Genomic DNA, 10,373 nt, shown 5'->3' with positions numbered 1-10,373 from the left:
GATATAACATTTGAGAATAAATCATTTCCCACTTATGAATTACTGGAAATTTCAGTTCGTGGACATACAAAGGGAGTGTGTGAGATTTCAATTTAGTATTGTGTTTACTGCAAATAAGAAGAGGCGAAGCACCCCCTAGTGGTGGTTGTTGATATAATTCACTGGCCGGAAAAACTGGAGTTCCTTTATGTTGGGAATTAAATGCTCAAAAGGTATTTAACCTGTTCTTTATTTCAGTGATAAAATTAAACCCTTGGTTACGGCTTGGAATTTGTAGTGTATTGCATGCAGGCACAATACCAGTGACTTTTGACAAATTCAGCAACATTGGGTAGCTTTATTTTATAGAGGAAAAACAAAAATTTTTTTTTTAGGTTAACATTACAAATGTTACAGTTCAATGAAGTATGAAATTTTCTCAAGGCAAATTCCATCAGCATTATGCAGACAATTCACAAGCATAAGATGCACATCGTATTATCAAATCTTGTTTCTTCTATCTTCTATCTTCCTCATCCATCTGGTAAACAAACAATTAAAAGACCTACTTTGTTTAAAATCCTCCATGGTATTGAGGGGTTGGGAGGAGGGGCGGGATTTAGAAGAGTGAACAGGTGTGTGTGGTTCCGAGGATGAGGGGAGGCGAGCAGGATGAGGGGGTGTCCCGGCAAAGCACCTTACCTCACTGGGCCAGATGAAATAGTGAGGCCTCCAGGAGAAAGAATCTTAGACAGGCCAGGGGGTAGAAGAGGTCTGATGAAGTAATTCTGCTGTCTTGATTTATTCCAGCCTGACAAAATAAAGGCTTTAATGAACTGTTGCTTGGACTAAAAATAAATTGCTGTAACAAAAGGATAACAACTGTGCTTTGTGAATTTGCTAATCACTAGCTGTGCTTGTAATGAGATTATCTTTCCCGTTTGTCTCGGAGGTCTGTGACTTTACCACCTCCAAGAACAATCAGTTATTTTTCACCACGAAGATTTCTCCAAGTGTTTACTTCACCTTGGGTTCAGAATGGCCACCCATCTCCAAGGAAGATTAATCATTTGTCTGAATAGAGGACTGGTTTAGTCAACAATGCAGTTAATGCACAGCCTAGTTTTACAAATGCAAAATGATCTCAACTTATCTGTATTGTTAATTAAAAACATTTAGCTTTCACTTTTACGAATAAGTGTAGTTTGTACACTTGATGGAATCATAGGACCAGAGATCCAGCGGCGTGTCATTTTGACTACTCGTTCAACTCCATAAATGCCTGCACCTCACAGTAGATTGGACTCTGTCTGAACCTCCTTTCCTTGTTCCGGAGCTATAGTCTTCTATCGAGGTCAACAGACGAACACAGGAAGCCAGAAGAGTGGGGACAAAATTTCTAATGAGCACCGTTCTTCCCCATTCAGTGGGTCCAAGAGAAACCTTAGAAGATAAGCTGTGGGATTTACCCATGTTATGACTAATATAAGAGAAAAATAAATGAATTTCAAAATGCAGCAAATAGTTTGGAAATCATGCATATGTTCCTAGTTATTTCTTACAATCATGAGTCACAATTCCTAACGGTCCAAGGAAGTTTGCAAGTGTAGGAGATAAAGAAATATTTATATTTAGAGCAGCTTGGGCACTGAGATTGTATTGAAATAAAATTTATAATTTAAGTATTCTTTTGGCTGCAGTTGAAGAAGTCTGATTCAGGCTTATTTAACAAAACATGGATGTATTGCCCTGGGTAGCTGGAGTGCGGAGGTGGCAGGGACAGCTAGCTCAAAGATTAAACAAAATTTTCATGACTTCTCTTCCCACTTCCGCTCCCATTGCTTCATTTCCTGTGTGCTGAATGGCTGGGATGGTTTGGATAAAGTGCGAAACCCTGGACCCCAGGAGATATTTAGGTCTTCGCTATTCCAAATGTTCTCAGCAAATGAGCCACATTGGATCATCTTTGCGCTTGTTGAAAATGCAGACTCTACATCCTAGAAGGACCCTAAGTAATTGGCGTAGACATTAAAATTTGGATATCTGTGTCAGACCACTGAGGCCAGGGAAAGGGGCATGAGAGGGGAGTTTGTGTCCCAATCAGAAACACGTGATTACAATGAGAGAACATAGTCTGCAAGAAGCAAATGGACAGAGTGAATAACAAGGCATTATTGCTGCAACCGGCAAATTATGATTTTAGTGGGAAGACAGGGACAGTTTAAGATCATTCTTATTCCTGAGAAAATATTGAAAACAATCGGGAAGTCCCAAGACGGTTTCTACTGGAAGAAAGCTAGGAAAAAGAGTGCGTGTGTGTGTGTGTGTGTTTCATATATTATACATGTCTATTACTGTCAAGGTCTTCTTGACAAGATAAGCTTGAGTTTTGGGGGTCAAAATAAACAAGAACACTAAACTTTATAATTTGATATTTGCCTGAGAATATGTTTTTAGTTTTCTAGTGAACTTGTGCTTCGTTGTTGACTGCCTAACATGTGACCCCTTCTTATTTTGGGGGAATTCCCTATATCTTATGACCTGCTGGTCTACCTTCTACAACATGAGAAAAATTCCCTTTCCTCACTTTCCTGGTATTCCTTGCTTCTCAAAGCATGGACTTGTGGCTTAGGCTTGTATCAACTTGATGTTTCTACCTTAGAAACTAAATTTGGAGCTGATGACCCACAGAAATACTGGGACTGTCGAGAATTTTCTATTTGGCATTTATAGTGTTTGCAATAAAATTAGATTTTATGTCTATGGTGGTGGCAACATAAACTATAGCATGAAGTACTTCTTCCAAGATATCTTCAAAAAACTAATGCAGGGCTGCAGTTTTGGGTGTTGATTTTTTCTGTGAAGCTTTGAGCCTTGTCCGCCGGCCTTGGAAATTTAATAATTTCTTTTTTTTTTTTTTGGTTTTCCTCCAGTACCGGGAACCGAACTCACGACCTTGCGCTTGCCAGGCAAATGCTTTTTCTGCTGAGCTAAATCCCCGGCCCCGAAATTTAATAATTTCTGCTGAAGTAAGCGTCAGTTTCTTGCTTGTACCTGGGTTGGCTTCATGGGCATGTGACTGCGCGGTCACTCAGGGATCTGCTCTCAGAAGGGCCCCTGCACTTGCTGAGTGCTTAGCTGTCACTACTCTAGAGTTCTTATTAATTTTAAACGCAATTTTATTCTGTACGGGGTCTCACAAATTGTACTTGTAGCTGGTCTTACTTGTATTTAACAGTGCTGATTTAATATTTCTTTTCTGAAGGGCAAATTAGTCAGACCAAGACGCTAAGACCAGAATGGGTAAAAACTCAGGAACAAAGAGAAGTATTCCCTTGTACTGTCTTTTGGCTATTACAATCTTTCATGTGCTGCCATAATTTGTACATTCATATTGGTCTCCTACTAACTCGACATTTCTGAGAGTACAAATTATGTGTCTGTAGTATCATATCCCTTTTCATTGTCTGCCTGTTTATCTCTCTGTCTCTCTTCCTCTATCCATCTATATCTTTGTAGTTGAACAAATAATATACTTTCATTTGATCCACAGTTAAGTCCTGTAGGTGTTGTTTTTACTATTATTGCTGGAAACTGTGGCTTAGGGAGATAGTATGTGCTAATCCTTTGCACATGAAGTTAGGGTGATGAAGTTAGGGTTAGAATACAGGGTAATGTGGATAGCTCCTTTCCAAAACACACATACACACACTCACCACATGCAGTGTTCTCTACGATGCTCCCATTATTATTTTAGAAGTAATACATTCCACTTGCAAAGCTGAAGAAATAAAGGCTCAGCTTTTGACAGATCTCTCAGATATTATCATCATAATTAACAGGTCCAAGTCTGGCCTGCTCCATGGACTATTCTGCATGGGAAGAAAACAAACAAACAAAAATGAGGTACTTGTACAACCAAAGTATTGCAGTTTATAGTGCTAGAAGATTTTTGAAAGTCGTGTATTTATATTAGTAAATTTTCTTAAGGCAGTTAGGAGGACTAGGACATACTGCTTATTTCTGTTTTCCTCTACAATTTTATTTATTTTGAATGTGTTTCCTCAGCTGTATTTGGGCTGCTACAAAATCTCTACAAACATAGTTAAAATAGTTTCAACTAGTCTGGTAATAACAAATGTTTTAAAAACATAGCCTGCAGGTATGCTTGGCATCTTGAGAGTTCATGGGCAACAACAATAATCATACCAGTAATATACACAAGTCAGGTTGTGTAACTATTCAAACAAGTATCTGTTTATCTTCTTAGAACTATTTCTGCCTAGTGATTGAAAAAATCTTCTGTACAAGAAACACTATTTTTAAAGATTAATATTAAAAAAATACCTTGATTCAATGTTAATGTTCTGAAATTAAGGTATAGTTTGAAAACTGCCTTGTAATATTGCTACAGTATGACTTTATAACTTATTTATCCTCTGCAAGGATATAGAAAATTGACTACTTCCAAAAGTCCTTCACAGAAATAACTTTTTCCATATTGCCCCATAATAATATTCTCTAATCTCTTAAAAAATAATTTTACCCTTTAAAAAAATGTGGCCTCTGTTTTAAGAAATGTAATTTTTAAATGATAATTTATCTGGTACTTTTACTATGGAGCAATTGGCAAAGAACTTTGGGATGGTAAGAAAAACTTTCTTACAAATAAAAATCAACATTTTCCATTATGGAAAGAAGAGAATAATTGTTTTACTCAGCTACAAAATCGAGAGATGAAAAACTGTGATTAGAGGGGATTGGTCACTACCTGTCTTTATTCTTCTCTCTCGTGGAAGGAGGATTTTGGTTAGAAGCAGCCAGATGAATCTCAAATCTCGTATGTGTAGGTTCAAGCTGATGCCACAGTAAAAGAGGAAAAATAGCTGTTATGGTTTGTGTCTAGATGTCCTCCCAAATCCTCATGTGGGTATAGATGGGGCTTTTCAGAGGTGGCAAAATCTAGAGTATGTGATGCTGGGATTAAACGTGTGTGATTACTAAATCAGTCCACTGATTGCTTTGGCACTGCCCTAATCTTGGTAGTCTAGAGTATAAAAGGGGTAGAAAGAAGCTATTAGGGCTTCTTGCTTGCTTTGCTACCTTCTGCCCATCATGAACCATTTCTCCTCTGCAATGCCCCTCTGCCATGCCACCCTACCTTGGAGCCAGCTGATTATGAGCTGAAATCTCTACAAACTGTGGGCCAACTAGACATTTCCTCCTTTAACTTTGGGTGTCAGGCATTTTGTCTCAGTAGTGGGAAAGTAACTAAGACAATAGCTTTCACTTGTACCTTCTTAGGTTCCTGACTTGGGCTTTCCAAATTAAATTGACACAAAGAAGGTTAATAGGAGCAAAGGCTCATTGTACATGGGTATGTAGGCCTTCATAGGATGAAGAACCAAACAATCAGCTAAGCTTAGAGGTTTACATACCGTTTTAATAGATTGATGAATTGTGAAGTGGTAACATAACAAAGGAAGGGGGAAGGGCTTTCACTTCTAGGGAGGTACATTGTGAAGGTAAGTACATGGAGGAAGTAAGTGAAGGTAGGGTTGTCTTAGTCCATGTAGGTTGCTATAACAAATGATCATAGGTAGGGTTGTCTTAGTCCATGTAAGGTTGCTATAAAAAATGATCATAGACTGAGTTGCTTAGAAACAATAGAAATTTATTTCTCATAGTCTTAGAAGCTGGAAAGCCCATGACCCGGGCACTAAGGATGGACACCTGCTGGCTCATGGAAACTAACCTCACATGGAGAGAGTGTAAATGAGTTCCACTGAGTCTCTTTTGTGAGGGCACTAATCGCCTTCATGAACATTTTGCTTTTGTGGCTTAATCACTGCCTAAAGGCTTCACTTCTCAGTATCATTTCCTAGAGGACTAGAATCTCTGCAGATTAATTTTTAGGGAATGGAATATTAGGTCCATAGAAAGGTGATTTGCTACTGCCTGTTATGCAGACTCAAGTGGGTGTCTCCTCCCTTGATAACAACGATCTCTGCAGGTTAGAGCATCCTGTTCCTGGTGTGAGGATTGGAGACACCTTTCTGAACGGACATTTATGTCACCTTTGTAAAAAGAAGTCTACACTTGCTTTAAAACTGAAATTGGAGGGCAGAGAGCTTTTCCTGCATCTGCTGTTTCTTCATTGCCTTTAAGTCAAAATCATCCTTCTGCCAAAGTGGCGTACTGTGGGGTAGAATAGTTTAATCCTTTTCACTAGTATACACTTATAGAATCATTTCCCTCTTGACCTATGATTAAGACCAGCCTCACGGATATGTGACTTGTGCAGCCTCATGGGGGCCCACACTAGAAGGGCCTTACGCTGGCACTTGCTCTAGCGCAGTCTTTTCATTGTCTTAAAATTTGTAATATTCTTGAATACGAAGCCCTGCTTCTTATTTTGCAGTGGGTCTCAGGCTATGCAGCTACAAACCATGTGGCTGGCTGGTCCTGTCTCCAGTGCTGCTGACCCTGTGTAGCAATCTCTAGGTGGAAACTTCAAGCTTTGATCATCTCCAAACTGCTGCTGGCTTTTCATTCTGGGGCACAGGGTTTGTTTTCTACATCACTAGGCATGAACCATCTCACTTCCCAACACGTGTCTGCAACGTTACCTGCACCCTTACCTGTTGTCATTTTTCCTGGAAAAAGAGGATTCTTTCATCTGGGCTGTGGAAGTCTCCTCTCATTTGTCCTTCTCCTCCAGATTGATTCATCAGGTTTTACCCTCTGCTAGGTCTTCAGCTGTTCCTAAAAGAGGATGGAACTCCCCTTAGTAATGGTTAAAAGCGTAGACACCGTGGGGCCCAGATGTGTCTTCCTTTTCCAGCTCTGCTAATTGACTGGCTGTAAATAACTGGCTGCAAATTACTTAAGCTCTGTTTTCCTATAAAAGTGAGGATAATAACTGCTTCTATTTTAAAGTGTTGTCAGGAGACATGATTTTAAATTTGTTTAAAGCAGCGCATGCATGTGGTAAATACTGTATGTTTCTAATTTTATTACTTCCCCCATCTCTCTTTCTTCTGCTCCTTTCTTCATGTCAGAGGAGGACATGGAGGGGAAAACAGAATACTGTTATGCTTGTGAAAGAAATGATGAGAGATTTAGAAATAAGCAGAAAAAAACAAGTGCTGTATTTTCTAAGTACCACAGTTTTGGTCCTCAGCATGGTCTTCATTTGTTAAGTCTGGAAAAATGAAAGAATACCCTTCAGCACACTGAACTCTTCTTACAACTTATTACTAAATAAAAATTAAAGCATCTGGTTATAAACCTCACCAAAGAAATACATAATATATAGGCCCAGACCATTTTCTTCTGGGGAGGTTTGAGAATGATTTATGTCTACATCACCAAAAGGACATTCTTTTGATTTCTTACTCTCTGTCTTACTCTCTCACCAAATAAAGTCCAGAGATTTTGGTTTCCTTGTTAAGGTAGTACTCATGAAACTATTTTTCTTTTTTGTTTTCTTTTTCTTTTCTCTCCTGCTCCTTTCTCTTAAGAAACATTGTTCCTTGGGTGAAATCTTTTGAAACTTTATTTGGTAGAGTTTGATGGCATCAAAATCAATCCAGTTGTCCAAAACAAAAAACTAAGATACATCGATATTCTCTATATATTTCTGAGCTGCATGCCTTCACTCTCTATCCAATCATAATATCCCATTAATTTTGACTTCCAGTTTCTCATACCTCCCCTCATTTAGTTAAAGTTCTTCTCTAGCTCAGTGCTTCTCAGCACCTTGCCAGCATTAAAATCTTCCTGAATTTATTAAGTGTCAATTTCTGGGTCCAGCTTAGGCCAACTGAATCAGAACCTCTGAGGATGAGCCCAATAACAGTATTGTTCAAAAGTGCCCAAATTATTATTCTTATGTGTATCCAGGTTTGAGTGTTGCTAACCTCTTGGACAGAAGAAGAACAGTGAATATCCAAAAGTTTCTGATTTCTTTTCCTAGGACTGCCAGAAACCCAGAGAGCTAAGTAATCCCTTAAAACCGGGGTCCCCCAACCTTACTGCCTATGGCCTGTTAGGAGGTAGGTCATCCAGAAGGGAGCAGGTGACAGGAAATGGAGCAGAACTTCATCTGTATTGGCAGAAAAACCTCATCAGTTGCATTATCCACTGAGCTCCACCTCCTGTTAGATCAGTAGTGGCATTAGATTTTCGCAGGAGCGTGAACCCTCCCATGAAGAGTACGTGCAAGGGATCTAGGTTGTGTGTGCCTTTCAATCAACCTTTTCCCTCACTGGCCATGGGAAAATTATCTTCCCTGAAAATCAGTTCTTCCTGCCAAACCAGTTGTGGACCACTGTCTTCAAGGGCATTTTGACAGCAGCCAAGGGGAATGCAATATAGGGGCAGAATTAGCTTTATTTAAAGTGGTATATTGCTACTACCTTCTCCCAGAACTTACCCTACTCGGTGGGGGTGGGGGGTGCCCATATCCGTTCAATTCTCAGTGACCATATTGACCACATGTCCAAGATGTCCAGGGTGGTCTCTGCTTATATATCTACTTTTGATGTAAATTTTTTATTGACAAGCATTAATTTTACAAATTAATTTGTTTTGCAGTGACATTTGTATGCATACATATATGTAATTATTAATAGTGCTCCATTTACACTCAGATGTGTCTTGGTTTTGTTGATAAATTAAATATCCAGCTCAAATTTTGTTCATAAGAATTAATTTGATTATATAATGTTGACTGACTAATGTGATGCAAATTAGTACAAATATAAACATAGTGAATGTGCATACTAGTTTTCCACCTAAAATATAGGATAAGCCCTAAAATACATATTTTCAATCATGTAAAGGTCAGGAGAAAATGCTTGGCTTTATTCAGAGGACCAACTAAGAAGTTGGTAAAAAATGCTTAGGACAAAGAAGAACATAATTGTGTCTTAAGGGTTTGGTTTACTAAAGTCTAAACATTATTGGTTTTAGTATTTGTGAATGTTCACCGAAGCCTAGGACACTTACCTTACTGAAGAGATTCTGTGTTTGGCGTGGAATGGAAGGATTTAATGGTTAAGGTTCCATCTGGGTGAGCTCAGGAGAGAGCTTTCATTTTTAGCTTCAGGCAAATTTCAACCTTTGAAGATCAGCGAGAAGGAACCATGGCAAGATATAGTTATCTGGTGGCAGGAAATTACAGGACAGCTTTCTGAATTACAGAGAAAGTTTTTGAGGATGTTTGGGGTGAAACAGCAAAATCCAAACAGTAGTATTAGGAGTAATAGTATTGGTTTTAGGCAACTTTATTATGAGTGATCTTGAGTCAGGCACAGGGCTAAGTAGTTTATGTAAAATATTTCAATTAATTTTCATAGCAATCTTATGATGTGAGTCTATGCTGAACTGTACAAATGCAGAAGCCTAGAATTAAGAAGCCTAGTGGTAGAGTCTGGAAAGGAGCACCTGTCAGTCCATCTCCAGGGCCTGGGCTCTCTGCCAAAGTGCTAGGCAGAAGCCCTGATAATGCAGTAAGGACCATTGTATGTGATACTAAATATTTCCTAGTACTGAATGCTTTCAAGTTATTATTATTATTATTTTGGTACCAGTAATCAAACTCAGGACCTTGGGCTTGCCAGGCAGGCACTTGTGCCACTGAGCTGTATCCCTGGCCCTAAAGTTATGTTTAATAGTCATATTGAAAGTATACTATCATAATTTTTTCCAGAAGAAACTAAGATTTCAAGTGCTTGGAATGGATTTCTGTTATCACAGTAATAAATTAACACCATTTTAGAAGTTTAAAGCAGCACAATTTACTCTTTTACACTTTTTCAGGTCAGAAGTTATAAAACCAGTGGGCGTGGTGGTGTGTGCCTGTCATCCCAGCACTCAAGAGGCTGAGGTAGGTGGATTGCTGTGAGTTTGAAGCCAGCCTGGGCTACATAGTGAGACCCTGTTTCTAAAAACCAAACCAAAACAAAAAGAAGTTATGAAATCAAAGTTCCAGCAGGGCTAATTGCCCAGTCTCAAGCATTATAGGTTTTTTTTTGTGGTTTTTTTTTTGAGACAGGGTCTCACTATGCAGTTAGGGCTGGTCTTGAATTCATTATGTAGCCCAGGCTGGCCTTGAACTTGCAGAAATCCTCCTGCCTCAGCTTCCAAAGTGCTGGGATTACAGGGGTGTGCCATCATGCCTGGCTCAACCATCATAGTTTTGCTAGGCAGCCGCTGTGCTGCTGAGCTATCTCCTTGGTCCATCATAGTTCTGTTTTTGAGTCTGACTCTCCTATCTTCCTTTTCTAAGAACGTTGGTAATTACAGAGGGTTTACCTGGGTAATGCCAGAGAATGTCCCTGTTAAGGTTTCAAATGGGAAGGGGAGCAAGGGAGAGGGAGAGGAGAGGA

General features: G+C 39.2%; 1 long non-coding RNA gene across 1 annotated transcript; it reads right to left on the bottom strand.

Annotated features, from left to right (window-relative positions):
- Positions 1 to 702: 702 nt before the first annotated feature.
- LOC102012730 lies at positions 703 to 9,122 on the bottom strand. Its single transcript, XR_259575.1, has 5 exons — positions 8,992 to 9,122; positions 6,621 to 6,744; positions 4,751 to 4,836; positions 3,696 to 3,851; positions 703 to 790 (listed from the first exon to the last, which is right to left on the bottom strand). It is a non-coding gene; the product is annotated as an uncharacterized LOC102012730 (long non-coding RNA).
- Between the last annotated feature and the right edge of the window lie 1,251 nt (positions 9,123 to 10,373).

This window comes from Chinchilla lanigera, unplaced genomic scaffold (assembly GCF_000276665.1).
Source record: "Chinchilla lanigera isolate Chin_1 unplaced genomic scaffold, ChiLan1.0 scaffold00006, whole genome shotgun sequence".
NCBI lineage: Eukaryota > Metazoa > Chordata > Mammalia > Rodentia > Chinchillidae > Chinchilla > Chinchilla lanigera.
Note: the sequence above shows the minus strand (reverse complement) of the source record. Positions and strands in the feature narration are given on the sequence as shown.